Source organism: Cydia amplana, chromosome 21 (genome assembly GCF_948474715.1).
Source record: "Cydia amplana chromosome 21, ilCydAmpl1.1, whole genome shotgun sequence".
Classification (NCBI taxonomy): domain Eukaryota; kingdom Metazoa; phylum Arthropoda; class Insecta; order Lepidoptera; family Tortricidae; genus Cydia; species Cydia amplana.
Genome location: NC_086089.1, coordinates 1,878,851 through 1,896,484, shown reverse-complemented (window position 1 = coordinate 1,896,484; position 17,634 = coordinate 1,878,851). Strand labels below are relative to the sequence as shown.

General features: G+C 39.2%; 1 protein-coding gene across 1 annotated transcript in view; it reads left to right on the top strand.

Moving 5' to 3' along the window:
- Positions 1-7,381: 7,381 nt before the first annotated feature.
- The window catches only part of LOC134658019 (uncharacterized), a 165,456-nt gene continuing 155,203 nt past the window's right edge, over positions 7,382-17,634 (top strand). The window contains exon 1 of the mRNA XM_063513616.1: positions 7,382-7,568. The gene's annotated coding sequence lies outside the window, so the exon portion shown is untranslated. The remainder of the gene's footprint in view (positions 7,569-17,634) is intronic.

Below are 17,634 nucleotides of genomic sequence, written 5' to 3'. Positions count from 1 at the left end.
TCCTTGCTTCATATCGAGTAATAAAAGACGTTAATAAGGCACGAAATGTTGTTTTAATACAAGCTTAGCTAACGGTACTTTCTTTATCGTATCCACTTAAGCTTAAGATCGGTTTTCCTAGGATAGCGGTGCCGTCATATAGCGGCCGTCTCCATACTAAATAATACGGCTAAATATGGATGTCGTAGTATTTGTATGGAGACGGCCGCTATATGACGGCACCGCTATCGGAGGAAACCAAAGCTTTACTGACATTCAAGTCAATCCCACAACCGGAAATGGGCTTAAATCGACTTGCAAGATTCCGTTACGTTACACTGTTTAGCACAAGTTCTGTAAATAATGTAGAGCATTATTAAGAATCTACAGATTTTTTATTCTGCAGATATACCTAAATGTGTAATGCTTTAAGCTTAAGTATACCTAATACTTGATTAATGTACAAAGAAAATTTGACTCAGCTCATCATCTCTATCAACATTTTCTAATTCTCCCACATTAACCGCTTACAACGTAAGCTAAACCCAATAATTTAATAAGGCGCGGATTACAAGTGGTAATCAGGTAACAATAACCGCTGTTTTGCAGCAATCTGCCTATTAGCGGCCTAATACTACACGACGACACGTTAAGTGCGAGTGAAACCCCTTTGCGTGCGCGCACCTAGATTGTATGGATATGCTAACAGCACGATAGATAACCTACATATACCGGATAGTTAAGTCGTAGCACTGAATGTTCAATTCAGTAACTTAAACGCCATTGTTATCCCTTTTCTAATTTATATTAAGGAATTAGAGTCAACAGAGGCTATTAAATTGGTGAATCAGCTTTTTAGCCTGGATCACTCTACCATACATACATTTTTGTAGTACCTACCTACTTAAGCCCTTTAAGTCCTTTTCACAATGGGCCATCTACTTACCAAGCACGATAATATAATGTGGTACCTATAATAATAATAATAATAAGCCCCCAGGGCAGCTTGTGGCGAGCTGAATGGGAAGTGACGTCCCTTGGGTCCCATACCTCCGAGAGTCGGTCAGGCCCCTCTCTCCGGCTTGCCTTCATTGGCCGGCCGGAGTGAACACTGAGCAGGGGCCGCAGGACTCTCACCTCTGGCTTGCCTTAACCGGCCGTCCAGAGTGGGGTGTCAGAGCTATATGCTCGCAGGGTGGAAGTGAAATTTGCGTAAGCGCGAGTTGGCACAGTGGCTGTTTACAGCACTAACCGGGGCTTGTCCTTGGGTGCACTACTAATAGCGCATACAGGGATAATCGTCGGTTAGTGTCACATCACAGAGTAAATTGTCTATTTACAAGGGGCCTCTACGTGTTGGCTTCGGCCCCACGCACGCCTATCAAATGTCCGGGACCCCATGGTCCCGAGATTATGTAAATGACAGACATAATAATAATAATAAAGCTTTATTTAATTCTACTCACAACAAATAAAACAGGGAAAGTAAAATAAAAACTAAAAAAAATAATATAAAGTAATGATCAAGTGTGTGCAGACCCCTTCTGGGTAAAAGCCTCCCCCAAACTGTTCCATGTGTCTCTATCAGTGGCTTTATGGAGCCACCCTTGTCCAGCTATGGCTACTATCTCGTCCGTCCACCTGGCGCGCGGACGGGCTCTGGCACGTGTACCCCGTGGTCCCAGCCATTTGATTGCTCTGATGGTCCATCTGTCGTCGTTGTACCTGGCCACGTGACCTGCCCACGTCCACTTTCGTTTTAGTGCGAACGTTAGGGCGTCCATAAAGTTTGTTTTCTTGCGTATAAGCGTATTTTTTACTCCATTCTTTAATTTTATTCCTAGGCAGCTTCTCTCCATCTTTCTTTGAGTAATTTGAATTTTATTTCTTGTCTTGAGGTCAAACGTCCATGTTTGGCATCCGTATGCAGTGGCGGATTTCCCATAAGGCACAGTAGGCTCGAGCCTAGGGCGGCGAGATATTAGGGGCGGCAAATTGTGACAAAAAATTCGCTGATTATAACAAGAAATAATTCAAAATTAGGCAACGAATTCTCAAAAAAAGGTACCCATAGAGGGAAATGCTTGGAAGTCTTGGAACACAATTTTGGACTTCGTAACTTTGTTTGAACTAGTTAGGAGGTGAACATATCAAAAGTCCCCGGCCGTAGCCCTTGCTAAGCCGGGGGAAGAGGGGGGTTTGAAGGTCACATTTTTCGGTTTTTCGCTTATATCTCGGAAACTATGCGTTCTAACGACAAACATGATCATTATACAAAATGAAACCTGATTAAATTTGCTACAAGTTTTACTCAGTCAAGTTTTTCGATATCTTGAGGGCCCTCTACACTTGTGCGCGAATCGCGTCGCGAAGCCCCGAACGCGAGTGTGGCGTCGATTTCGCAGTGGCTCTTGAAATATTGCATTAAATTTTCTTCAATAATATTGACGAGGAAAAAGGAACCCGAAAAATTTTAACAGTTTATTACTGATCATATTAAATGACTAAAATGTCCTTTCAACTTCTCTGGAATTCGCTGGAGGCCAAAATAAGGAAAAAAAATGTTATATGAGTGTTTATAGGTGAATTTTGGCAAAAAAAAAGATTTTCTTATGTTTCTTTTTAGATTTTTTGAATTTTTTTGTACATAAAAACTAGTGTTATTGGTAAAACTGTCACTTAAAATGAATAAGTATTTGGTTTTTTTCGTAAAACCTATTTTTTTTTGCAAAGCGTTACTACTTTCTGACATTTATCAATAAGGATAATATGTAGACTACGTCGCATAGTGGCAACATCGCCACCGTAAATGCATTTTAGATGTTTTGTTTTTTAATTGGTAATAATTCTGAAACTAGGCGAGTTCCAGAAAAGTTTATAGGACATTTAGTTTTTAAATTAAATATGATCAGCGGCGATATCATGGTCGCATTTTTATCACTTGTCATGTTATGCGTCACTTTCGCACTTACATACTTGTTAGAACGTGACAGGCATGATATCATAAAAAACCGACCATCTTAGCCCTACAGGAATACACTGTTAAAATCTTATAGGTTGTACGTAGTTGTACCGTAAATATTTACATATTATGTATTGAAGGAAATTTAATGCAAAATTACAGAGAGCGGATTTCTCAAAAACTAAACAAAATACCTATCGAAAACCTCGACTGACTCGACTGTATAAAACTTGTAGCAAATTTAATTAGCTTTGATTTTGTATAATGAATTTGTCACAAGGACGCATAGTTACTGAGATATAATAAGCAAAAACCCGAAAAATGGGACCTTCAACCAAACCCTCCTACCCCCGCTCAAGGGGACTTTTGATATGTTCACCTCCTAACGAGTCCAAATAGAGTTACTAAGTTAAAAATGTGTCCCAAGCATTTCCCTCTACACCTTTTCGTCGCCTGACCTAAATGTAGTCAATATGATGGATGCTAATGCTGAGAAAAGGGCGGCTACAAGGCCTGGAGCCTAGGGCGGCAAAGACTGCAAATCCGCCACTGTCCGTATATGAGGCACGATAGTATGTCTGAGTCCATAATAATTTTCTTAGATGTCATCGGGAGTTGTGATTTAAATATTTCTTTATGAGCCCAGTATTTGTGGTACCTACAAGAGTTCTTTTAACAAACTGTGCTACGTGCTACTATTGTCGCTTTGGTGACGGGACAGAATACCTAACAAGAAGAAATAGTTGATTCATACAAGTACACGGAGTTTAATGTTTTCTTGTCTCGTCTAGAAACCTTATATCCCAGGCGGCATGGTGTGATATACCTGCTGAGTTCGTGGTTTTATGACGCTTTCTGAACACCCTTCAATCCACGGTTTCACTTAGGTTTTAACAAATGCCTTGCAAGCCTGTCATTTCGCTTTCCTGTACTAAATCACGCTAATAAGACAGAGATATTTATGTAGGCGACAACATACTATAGAGATCTATTTATGTAAGTGTCGGTGGTGAAGCAGTCGTTAACTTTAGTTAGCCCCATGGTTAGCCCAAAGAAATCTATAAAGAGGTGGAGTCCGACCAACTTAACTCTGCATGACATTTGCAATGACATGTGGTACAAGTGACAAGTGTGGTACATCATTAATGTGAAAATATTGCGTTTATATATTGTGTAATTACATAAATATAAGGTGAGCTGTAAAACACTAGAAGCGTGACGAAGACGGAAGATAAGGAACTGTTATAAACTACGACACTGAAGTGGAAATCGGGTTAGTAAAAATGATTTTAATTTAGTAGATACCTACCTAATAAAATTTAAATATTGGCAGAAGCTTGTATATTTTACCTCTAAGGCACGGAACCCTATAAAGCTAATACTCGTAAATCTACAAATGCCTGCTGTTCTGTGCTGAGCAAGCTGCTAATAATTAAATAGTCTTCGGGGACCAAACGCGAGCACAATTCATTACTGCTTTGCAACAATAAATTCCGTGTTCCAGTTGTTGGTCGCTGTTGGATTCTAATGCCACTTTCAATTCGCTTCGACTTGTGTGCAGTCAGCATGATGGTTTACCACTTTTTGACTCTATTGAGTGTTAATTAGGTAAAAAAAGGTGGTAGAGTCCGCAACCATACAATCCGCAGCAAATAAACAACCATTCAGGAGTACCTACGCAGCTATAACTTATATTCACTTTGCAGACTATTTTAAATTATACTCGTAAGTATTGGCTGGCAGGAAATAAAATATTTTAAAATTACCGGACCTTGCTTTTCTTTATTCTTACCGAACTGTGAAGGAAAAAATGCAGAAGGTTTTTAAAAAGGTACAGGTTGGAGTGTAAAGATACGTTCAGATGTTGGCGACTGCATTATACGCATTAAAAAAAAATATAATCGTAAATAATGAATTCATTTAACTGATTTAGTTGAGACAGCTTTGAAAATCTAGTGAAATTCTATGGAGAAGCGCGTCGAAGAGTTTCATTACAATTTACACGCTATGTTGCAGTAAGAGTGAAATTGAGCGAGTATGAACGCCTGCTAAATGAGCCGCGAGCGAAACATATTTGCATCAAAGACAACTTTATAAAAAGTCTTAAAGTCTGCGTTTTCCTTACACTTTACACCGTTCCGTGCGAGCAGAGTTTATCTGCACATCTGTTCACTATACCGACACCACATAAGATGCTGTCTGAATTAATTACTTTTTAGAATTCTGTGCCTTGAAACTAAAGCAGTATGCTCAAAAGATTGTATACTGTGTTCGCACATCGGTAGAGGCCGATTCTGTTTAAGGTTTAGGAAATAAGTCTTATTTTCATAATAATACGTAAGTCTTGAGTTTATATTTAACGGATTATAAGCATTTGTATAACACACCGGGAAGAAACATATTAGCTGATGCCAAACAACATTGACCAAAGCTTCAGTCAGGGAACATGACATATTGGGCTAACATTTTGTTCATACTTCCGTATAAGGGTTGTCATCTTAACAAGATAGAAACCTTAACAAATTGTTAAATCAGAAACGGACACAGGGACGGAAGTGTAAGGGTGCGTTTACGCTGTAAGTATCTTATCTTACTTGCTTAATATATTCCGTTGTATACGCTAAGCGTAATATTAAAATTGACATTTTTATTTATATCTGCATCCTTTAGTGCCCGTTTACACAAACAAAATTTAATGTTAATAATGTCGTAGGTACATCTAGCCACAAAGGAACGAAAAGTTAGAGATAAATATTTAATAATTTGAAGTCGCACTTCTTATTATTTATTATAGGTACAGACATATTGAGAATGCCCAAATGCGAGGCGCTTCTCGACAACCACCGAACTCGGCAGTTAGTCCTGGAGCCCGATTCGGATTTAAGAATTTGTTATGGCTTTGTATTGGTTTTGATACGACCTTGAAGATCGCTCACGCTGATCGCTGCATCCGAAATGAAGTGAAAGCCCAAAGTAAGACGATTGACAAGGTCGTATCAAAACTAGTATTCAACCATAAGATGATATGTACTGGGACAGTGTCGACCACTAGGACATCATAGTATTTTAAAACGACGAATGCCATGTAAGACTGTTACCAAATATAACGGTCCATAACGTAGTTAAATAATACATTTTTTGATGGAATATCGATTACTTAGTTGTAAGTACGACTTCCATTCGTGTGTATCGGTCGGCGCTGAGGGTTTCCGGCATCTTTTAATTTTAAATTATTAACCTCATTATTATGTGAATAAGAACGTAACAAAAGCCAGTCATAACCAACGTGTAAACAAATCGCATCTAGATATTACGTAAATGCGTGCGATATGAAGGAACGATTCAAAGTTTTTATTAAACTCTTAATTAGCAAAAGAAATGCATTGCACAATCGACTCGTATTTCTCCTTTCAGACGTAACTTTTGTATGAATCAACTGCAAGCATTAGCGGATGATACACATTATTGGTATTAATTATTATATAGGTACGTAAGAGACGTTTATTTGACTTTCACTGTTTGGTAATAAATAGTTACCTATCATAGATACATTAGGTAATGACGACAGCCCTTTATTACATTTAATTGAAAATTGCAATGTTATTATGTATTACATACACAAAATAAAATAGAATAGAATACTCTTTATTGGCACACCTCTCGGTAAAAACATACAGCTTAATGCGTAACTCCTCTACAGTCTCTACACGTACTTAGTTTACTGCAGCACTAAGCACAGCTGAAATAGCACACTGAAGTAGAGTTGTAGAGTCTCTGTAAGGTTCGATTACACGGGTAGAGTGGACGTGGAGTGGACCATACCGGCAAGGTAGAGTAGGATTGCGGAGGTTGCGGGTTCAAGTCTTGCCGGAAGCGTAACTTATTCGTTTTGTATAAAAATTTGGGCGATACCCCAAATTTTTATACAAAACGAAAAAGTTACGCTCGTATCGCAGACGTAAATATCTGGTTGTAAAAAATTGGTAAGGTAAAGAGAGAATGTAAGTACGTTTCTCTATCTGCACGTATTCGACCACTACACTAGAAATACTACGCTACCTACGTAGTTAATGCAAGGGAGCGTGTATACCTGCCTAACCGCAAAATCATGCTTTCATCGGTTTGAAACATCATTTCATAAATTTCAATAGCATTACGATACAATAAAACCAGATGGTTGCACCATCATAGGCACCGATATATTATGGAGGCGTTAGATGAAAATGAATTTTATAGCTCAGACTTGTAATGTTAATAAAAGCCAAGTACTTAATGTTGTTACATAATTTGACATAAAAGGATTATTCGTTTGACAAAACAATAAAGGTAACGAAATAACCGGACCATCCGTTGGGTGCGCGCTGCGCGGCGCGGGCGACCCGCCGGGCGAGTTCCGCGCCCCGCGACGCTGCGCCGGAGCCGGAGCCACGGAGCCAGCGCCAGCTTCAGTAGTGCCCGGGCCTGCGCGGGGTGCGGACCTACGCCCTACTCCACACACTGATAACTTGTGCGTTCGGAAACAGTGAATCTGTGCTTAACGTTACCGTGATAACAAAAGTTCCAACTGACATAACAGTGTTTCATTCTCATTCACCTCCTTGGATAAACGCGAGCGAGTTTTATAAAGGTGAGTTTACGCGGCCGAGTTGCGAAGGGCCGAGCCTCTATAAGCTAGTTTACTAGTTAACTTCTCCGTTAAAGGGTTAAGTAGGCAACTTTTGCAAGTCGCGTTCTCGGGTAACATTTGTCAACAATACGTTACGAAATCCCATTTAAATGTTTTTGATACTTCATTTATCGCGGTGATTGTTTTGAAACGCCTAATTTGTGGCCCGCTTTTTAATTCAATAAGCAATCTCTCCGGCCTTGGTCAGAACGGAATGTGGCGAAGAAAAGGTGGCCCGAGCGCGGCTAGCACGAGTTATTGAACCACGCAGCCTCCTGGATTGCTCAACGAAAGAACTCACCAACATTCAGTTCGCACTCATTACGTTTCTCTTCAGGGTATCTTCCAGTGTCTATTTACTAACTACATAATATATATAGGTAGATTAAAATAAAGAAATTGGATGTACACTTTAATAAGAGTGACAATATCCGAAACAATGTAGACTCGGTGCAGTCAACATTCTAATAAGCCTAACAATACATTACCTTGATCAAGCAAAACTGGTTCCTAACCAACTCTGACAGGTAATCCGACTCGATTACAAAACATCGAACTATAACTTTACCTGACTACTAACTTAGGTATCCTTATTATCGTGACAGATAAATTCCAAGGAAATGACTCAAATTCTTATTGGAATTTTAAATGGAATGATTTAACGGAAATGCATTAGGAACACTCAGATACCTATTCGTGGGAATCGGCTGACGTTTTTGCCCCCAAAGTAACGAAATGATGGCTATATTTTCTGTTTACTGCAAAGACTAATCGCGTTTTTACAGAGAAGTAGGCTAATGTCATGTAGATGTGCTCCACGAGACATGGGCTCGGGGCAACCCCCTTCTCCGTTGCAATAGCAAACTGCACTTTTTGAATTAATAATCATATTGCAAATTAATAAAAGTCAAGATGTCAAGATTGATTGTGACGAAAACTTTCAGGTTTCTTGAAATATTAGGATTCCCAATTGAATCCATCTTGGATGATTGTCATGCAACCACTGCTGAAGCCAGCTACTAAACCAACTTGCTCGGTGTAAACGTTCCATTATGGAATGTAGTCCAGTGGTTTAATGGTAAGCGAAAAAGGGTCCAAACTATCCAAAATACAGGGTTTATATATTGTTAGAATTCAATGTAATGCACTGTAATATAAACTAAGGAGGCATTTGTAGTTTTATGTAATGGGTATACATTGCTGACATCATGAAGGTTAACTGCATCTTTAGTTTAATAGCTACCTATTTTTTATCAGTAGAATATTTATTTCCTAGTTGATTTTTGCATGCGGTAGCTTTTTGATCTTGTGATACGAGATGACACAAGCTATTTACTACCCTAACCCCGCCCAGGATTGTAGCTAGGGGGGGGCATTATGGGGCAATGCCCTACCTTAAAATCCCATTACCCTACCTTAAAAAATACCTACCAACGACTTTATTAATATAAGTATTGCGCCGTATCTGTAAATACGGCTGTCTTATCTTAAATTTAACTCTGGCTACGGCCCTGGCCTCGCCTCTTCTTCTTTCCATAATCGCTTGAAAGTTGTGTCAGTCAAGTCGCCACATCACGACCTTAAGGCGTGTTCGTCTCTTAGAGTAAAATGGTCACTGTGTGCCATTCACACTATATTCAACAAATTGTGACTCCCTTCCGTCTCTTAAAAATGAGCAGCAACGTTGTTCGCTTGTTGGAACAACTGACATACCCGAAATAGGTTGAAGGTTAATTGTGAACATTCAGCAGAGCATTGTCTTAGTTGACAGATCTTCAAACGCTTGAACAATTACCCCATCAGAAGCTTAATGTGCTTTAAATCATAAGTTTCCAATTTCACACTGCGTGATCTCTATTCCTACTGGAAGCAAATAATAGCAAAGGCGCGGCGCTGCGTTGCGTGTCGGGAGGACGTTAACTAGCGCGCCTACATGCACCGAAATCACGTAATGCAGTTATTCGACGCGTTGATTACTCATTGATTGATTAACGAGGCTCCTGTTTCCGTTCGCTTTTGCTTTCGAAGATTCAACCTTCGAGCTCAGTGATACTAGTCTAGTCATTCACAAAGTATTCCGTATGTGAATGTAAGTTAGCTGCTTGTGTAATGTGACCGCTGGATTGAAAGAACTACCTATCAGTCAATTTTATAATGGTTTTCCAGTAGCGAAGTGGTCAATATGCTTTTATGAATCACGTAAGTTTAGATCGATCTTGTTTGATCTGGTGCTTGTTTTCTTGGTGTGAACGGAGACAAACATGATCTAGATGAAAATGACGTGTTGTTAATTACTGCCTTAAGCAATTCAAGATTGCTTCAGAACATGTTCTTTGGTTACACCTTAGGGGTATTCCAAAGCTTGATTATCTTTGATTGCATTCCTATTATTGGTCTTGTTTTTAACCGCCTTCAAAAAAAAGGAGGTTCTCAGTTTGACCCGTATGTATGTATGTATGTATGTATGTATGTATGTATGTATATTTGTTCGCGATTATCTCGCGTTTGGCTGAACCGATTTTGATGCGGTTTTCAGAAAAGTGTTTCTTACATTCTGGAGAAGGTTTTAGTATACATAGATCTGAGCTGATGCTGAACCCTGGCTGTACCTAGTGGAACTCAGGTTTGGTGCAACATAGGCTCAAGCTGTTTTGGTCATCCGACACGCCTTGATGAGCACTTGGGAGAGCAGAACCCAAGATAGAGCTGATGCTGAACCCTGGATGTACCTAGTGGAACTCAGGATGTACCTACCTAGTGGAACTCAGGTTTGGTGCAACATAGGCCAACGCGATTTTGGTCATCCGTCACATCTTAATGAGCACTTGGGAGAGCAGTACCCAAGATAGAGCTGATGCTGAACCCTGGCTGTACCTAGTGGAACTCAGGTTTGGTACACCATAGGCCCACGCTATTTTGGCCAGCCGTCACATCTTGATGAGCACTTGGGAGAGCAGTACCCAAGATAGAGCTGATGCTGAACCCTGGCTGTACCTAGTGGAACTCAGGTTTGGTGCAACATAGGCACACTTTGTTTTGGTTAACCGACTCGTCGTCGTGTGCCTATGTTGCAGAGTTCCACTAGGTGGGTCGATAAACTTTTTTCTAACTGCCTTTAAAAAAAGGACGTTCTCAATTTGATCCGTATGTATGTATGTATATAAAGTGGTAAAGCGCACAGCCTCTTCGTGGACATCCTGCACGGTCGCTCTCAAATTGTGGTCGGAGACGGAGGGCAAGCCAGGTCCGACCCATTGACCACATCTATAGGTGTAGCGCAAGGATCGTCTGTGTCCAACATCTTATTCTCATTACTTCTTAATGATTTACCTGAAGCCGTTCCAGCAGCCGAAGTCCTAATGTATGCGGACGACGTAGCCGGCATCGTCATCGCTCCCAACTCGGATGTCCTTCAATCTAGCCTCAATGACGCAGCAAACCAGCTGTCCAAGTGGTTTGGATTGAACGGATTGGCCCTCAATCTCACTAAAACCCACTTCCTCCACTTCCATGTGGGAGGCCGGACACCGAGGCCATTAAGGGTCCAGGCTGGTGGTGTAGCCGTGGAGCAAGTGGCAGTCACCACTTTCTTGGGTTTCGCGATTGACCAAAAACTAACATGGGCCAGTCATATTGACATGTTGTGCGGTAAGTTAGGTGGAGCATGCTTTGCACTGAGCCGGCTCGCGCGTGTCGTACCACGGCATGTCGTTAGAGCCAGCTACTTCGCGACAGTTCATTCGCTGCTGCAGTACGGTGCGGAATTATGGGGGCGCGCGGCGGACTGGCAGCGAGCATTTAGGCTACAAAAAAGAGCAGTGCGTTCGGTAGCGCAGGTGGCCCAAGATACCTCGGCGAAGCCTTACTTTAAAGACTTAGGTATTCTAACTTTACCCTCAATACTAATATACCAGATAGCAATCTACGTACACATGAACCAATCTGGATATAAAACACGCGCGGACTCCGGTCGCCCTTTACGGAACCCAAGCAGACTGCTTCCGGTACAAAGAAGACTCGCACGGTCGAACAAGGTAACACACGTAATGGGTCCAACTATTTACAATAGGCTACCTGAGACAGTCACCTCAGCTCCTTCATTAATTAGTTTTAAGTCAAGACTAAAAAGTTGGCTTCTTGGGCACACGTTTTATAGTTACGACGAATTTATAAATGTTTAGTTAATTATTTTATTTTATTAACCCATTTACAGTTAATAAATAAATTGTATCATGATTTGACCTGTTATATTGGAAATATAATAAATAATATGACTATGACTATGACTATGACTATATGTATGTATGTATGTATGTATGTATGTTTGTGATTACCTCGTGTTTGGCTGAACCGATTTTGATGCGGTTTTCAGAAAAGTGTTTGTTACTTTCTGGAGAAAGTTTTAGTGTACAGTACATGGATGGTTTGAAAAACGAATTGGACCCGGTAGGTGGCCATGCTATCGGTATACCTACCAACCAATTTAAGTTGCTGAAACCGATTTAGATAAAATAGTGCGAGTGGGAGTGGGAGTCGGACTCGGACTGGGACTGGGAATGGGAGTGGGAGTGGGAGCAATATATATGTATAGGTACAAATCGTTTAGCACCAAAACGTCATATTATGTTGTGTCACAATTATCATCGAGTTAGGCCGTCACCAACATTAGTAGGTAGTTACTAGCCCAAAACTAAATGGAGAGCCTAACAAACTAGTATTTTAGCCCAAAACCTAAAATAAATGAAGTACCTACCTATCACTAAAAAGTAAAAAATAAAATAAAATAATTAATTAAAATAAAAATTATTTTGTACATTTCAGTGGGTTGGTTTTTTGAAGGCGGTTTCCTTTTTTTAAAAAAAGATATAATATTAAGTTATTTTGTTTTGGTTTTACTTTTGTTTATTTTAATTTTTTTAATTTTAATTATGATTTGAACTGTTTTATGTTATTGTTGAATAACATATGCAAAACTACTGGAATCTTACGATAATAGGTAAATCATTATTTTTCTTGGTATTATTGATCATCAAGTTTTAATTTGCTCCCCGTTGTTGATTATAGTCCCATATTGAGTTATTCACGTATAAATATTGCGTATCAGTAATTTATTTGATTGATATGAACATTTGCCTGAAGACTTAGGTCATGTACTTCTGTCATCCCAAAATCATAAAGGCAAGTCAGTAAATAAACGACGCAAATGGCGCCCCGTTACTTTTGCTAGATTTGTTGCATCAGATAAAGTTAAATGAAACATTCAAAAGTATAACAGAATATGTTTCGCCCTGACCAACAAACATTAGGCACGCATTTCAGCACCGCCGCGCCGAATCGCGCACAAAGCACAATAATAACTCAAACAATACGGGCATTGATGATCTACGAAAACAAATACAGATGGAGAAATTTGCCTATAGACTCTCAAAAAACGAAGCATGGAACGAAATGTGTAGAAAGTATGACACCGAATGGACTGATCTACTATAAGTAGTTCGTTTTTTTAGCATTAGAAATAAGGTAAACAATCTTGATGGGTCTTTTAATTAGAAAACACGTTTTAAAAATAAGTCACGGCAAATATGTAACAATTATGAATCTAATACGATCATTTATATTCTTCTGCTTTCATACGTAATATGTAGTTACTGATTTTTAAAAATCGTTTTTCTATTAAAAGACATATCAAGATAAAAAAAAAACAAACTATAGCGTAAAACATACTTTGAAGTTGTTTTTTATAGCAAACAATCCAAAATCTAAGCAAATACACTTCAGATATAATAATGTCTACTCTATCAACCTACAAAGTAACTGTTTTACCCTACGTGTAGCCCCCACCGCCCCTAGTTTTGGAATTAAAGTAGGTAGGTACCACAACGTCTGACTGAGCAAAGCCGTGACTTTTCGTGGCTCTAGCTAGCGCACCTTGTATAATTTCTCAGTCTGCTCGTGATTCCACATGTCAACAATGTCCTTCATCGATCTACTAAAGGGATCGCTGACAACTGTCAGAACGACCGCACTGTGCTGTCAAAACACTGCCCAACCTGTCAAATGGAATTAATGTCCTGTCAAAGAGCTAAGTTATGCAATGAAGCTAAGCATTTGCCAATAGAGAAAAAAGTTTTAAGTCTTCCTGCGATACCTGTTGCACTGGAAAAACTTGTGTAGTTAGAAGCTGGGCATAGAACAGATTCATGCTTATAATTGACGGCATAATCTTCGATCTTTATTTTATGTATGTTACAGATGACAAAGAGATATACATACATACGTTAAAATAACTATATCCTCTTTTCTTAATTAATCGGATTAAACAATTTGGGCAATTTACATATTTTACTCCAATTAAATGGGTATGTCTTATGCAGTAACATTTAGTTCAGCTTCCTTATTGCCTGCTATTATTTATTTAGACATCTCGTAGTTAATGGACGATAAATAATGTAATTCAATCGAAAATAAATAAAAAATATAGGTAACTTTTATCCAACATATAATCCATAATAAACGTATTTGTTGATTGTTGAAACGTATTAGCAAAACATTTCTTTTATCTCTTGAATAAATACCTAGTCATTACTATATACTTATAGAATTTCTAAAAAATACGATACGCGTCTATTATTATCACGTATATCAGTTTTATAGCCAAGTGCATCAACTTTACGATAAAGCCAATATGCTCACAACGCTGTAGGTGGACGTGGGCGGTTCTTAAATAAACCGAGGAATATGCATCGATTATGATTTTGATTTGGCAATAAATCTTCTATTAAAGCTTAGTGTCATGCGATTAAGTGATACAGGTTCTCCTATTTGGTGTCAATGACCGTATTTCTAATATTTTGCAAGAAATCAGAACGTTCAACCCCAACATACGTACGTACAACATACATACGTATATATGAAATTTTTCTTCGCTCTGCATGTGCTTTAATAATTTGCTATATAATATTACCTTACACTTGTATCCAGCTGTATTATATATAACAAATGCTATAATTTGCGATACCACAATCGCAAGTTAAGTAAGCACCGAAGAAGATACATTATCTGTACGTAGTGTACGTAAGTACAACGTATGTGTTACGTCGCTGGGAACGACACGATTGACGCGATAACAAATGGAAGCGTTTTTGCTGTCAAATATTTGTGTCTTTCAATTAATGATTCTGTTGACACTTGAGAACGAGTGTGTTCTTTGTCTTATGAAATTATGACCGAGCGAATAAGACGCGTGAGGAAAGCGTCTCGCGCCGGTATCAACTTGGGCAAAAATGCTTTCGTATGTCCAGCTATGCTCATCTCAGGTCGTGTTTGTCAACCGATTCTCATGAAATTTTGCGAGTATTTAATGGTTTGAGCAATTATAAAAATATGAAAATTATATAAACGATATCATGAACATTGAGGAACACGCAGTTTGTGAAGGTAAATTTTAAATAAAATGCACTGGGGCAAGGTTAAGTACTGAGCAGAGGACACTGGCTTCCCACAGTTTGTGTATAATGTTGAGAATTTAATAATGTATATTGCTCTTTTGACCTACTAACACTCACAGGATGTGCATACGTAAGGTCTCGTTACAACGGGGCAGAAAACGCAGTCAACGTAAGTACAGTATTTGAAACGATAAGGCAAACGAAGGATGTGTGGTTTGATACTAGTTGTTTTGTTTATGACCATATTTATTAACAGCTATTATTAATTAATTAATAATGAAAAACCAACTGGCTAAGATCAGGGGGCTTAGGCAAGATGCCAATCCTTTGCGCAGTAGCGAACGAAACGCTAATGTATGTCTGTCGCAGTTATATGGAAGAGTGATATAAGAGACATTACCGTTTTGTTCACTACGGCGCAAACGTTTGGCATCTTGGCTAGGCCCTCAGATCTGATGAATATGAATACAATAATAGAAAAAAATGCGCATTCACTGCCAGCGCAAGTTTGACAGCAAGTGCCTATGACCAGAGAACCCGCCTAACGGGTCGCTGGTAATGAATATGAATATGTTAAAAACCGACCAAGTGCGAGTCGGACTCGCGCACGGAGGGTTCCGCACCATCAACAAAAAATAGAGCAAAACAAGCAAGAAAAACAAGCAAAAAAGCGGTCACCCATCCAAGTACTGACCCCGCCCGACGTTGCTTAACTTCGGTTAAAAATCACGTTTGTTGTATGGGAGCCCCACTTAAATCTTTATTTTATTCTGTTTTTAGTATTTGTTGTTATAGCGGCAACAGAAATACATCATCTGTGAAAATGTCAACTGTCTAGCTATCACGGTTCGTGAGATACAGCCTGGTGACAGACGGACGGACGGACGGACGGACAGCGGAGTCTTAGTAATAGGGTCCCGTTTTTACCCTTTGGGTACGGAACCCTAAAAAAGAACTACTTAAATTGATTATGTAACAAGCGAAATATCATGTAACACAGGTAGGTACCATCGCCCACACTGTTAACTGTCCATCGGTAAACCTTATTACAAAAAGCATAAGGTCGACCAAATGGACAGTTAAGAGTGCTGCTGTTTGTACTTACAAACGTACAAAAGTTTCTGTCACTTTTAGTTTGTTAAGTACAGATTTTCTTGCAAAATGTACCTACTTCTTTGCAAAGTCATGCATGCCGACGATTTAATAACGGAAAGTTAAAATACGGATGAATTAAACACCTCTTTTTTTAGGGTTCCGTACCCAAAGGGTAAAAACGGGACCCTATTACTAAGACTCCGCTGTCCGTCCGTCCGTCTGTCACCAGGCTGTATCTCACGAACCGTGATAGCTAGACAGTTGAAATCTTCACAGATGATGTATTTCTGTTGCCGCTATAACAACAAATACTAAAAACAGAATAAAATAAAGATTTAAGTGGGGCACCCATACAACAAACGTGATTTTTGACCGAAGTTAAGCAACGTCGGGCGCGGTCAGTACTTGGATGGGTGACCGTTTTTTTGCTTGTTTTGCTCTATTTTTTGTTGATGGTGCGGAACCCTCCATGCGCGAGTCCGACTCGCACTTGGCCGGTTTTTTCGGGAATCGGTTGATAAAATGTCTTATGTTAGTTTAAGTGAGGATAATACTGACACATTTTCATTTATATTTAACTAGCTTCTGCCCGCGACTTTGTCTGCGTGGAATAATGATAATGGATAATAAAAACCGGCCAAGTGCGAGTCGGACTCGCGCACGGAGGGTTCCGCACCATCAACAAAAAATAGAGCAAAAAAATCGTGTTTGTTGTATGGGAGCCCCCTTAAATATTTTTTTTAGTATTTGTTGTTATAGCGGCAACAGCGATACATCATTTGTAAAAATTTCAACTGTCTAGCTATCGCGGTTCATGAGATACAGCCTGGTGACAGACGGACGGACGGACAGCAAAGTCTTAGTAATAGGGTCCCGGTTTTTACCCTTTGGGTACGGAACCCTAAAAACTATCCTATATCCTTCTCCGGACTTCAAACTATCTTCATATTTCCTTAATTAAATCTCAGTTGGATAGGTAACAAACAGACTTTCGCATTATAACTTTATTTTAGTAGGGATGACTGGCGCCTCGGCTCTTGTTTAATGATTCTAAAGAATAATTTACACATTTGAATAATAAATGGTTATTGAAAACTTACGTAAGTACTCACTGTGCGTACAAATAGTTGTTTAACTCATATTTCACAATAACATAAACGACCAATTTGTTATAACACCGTGCGAAAGAGTTTTGCGATGACTTCTATCGCCTATTATATTTATGTTTCAACATCCAATCAAGAGCCGAGACTACCTGTGTCAGATACGCAAATCTTCTATACAGAATAAAGTCGTATCTGCTACTAATCTTATGTTAATTTGCGACATTTTTCTAAGTTAATATGTTTACCGCGCTTCGTCAACGGTGGGAAAATAATTAATAACCATAATTAGGTTGGCCGGGTTAGCTTGATGTTGTCAATGATCCATTACTAAGATAGGTAAATTATGCATTTTTAGGGTTCCGTAGCCAAATGGCAAAA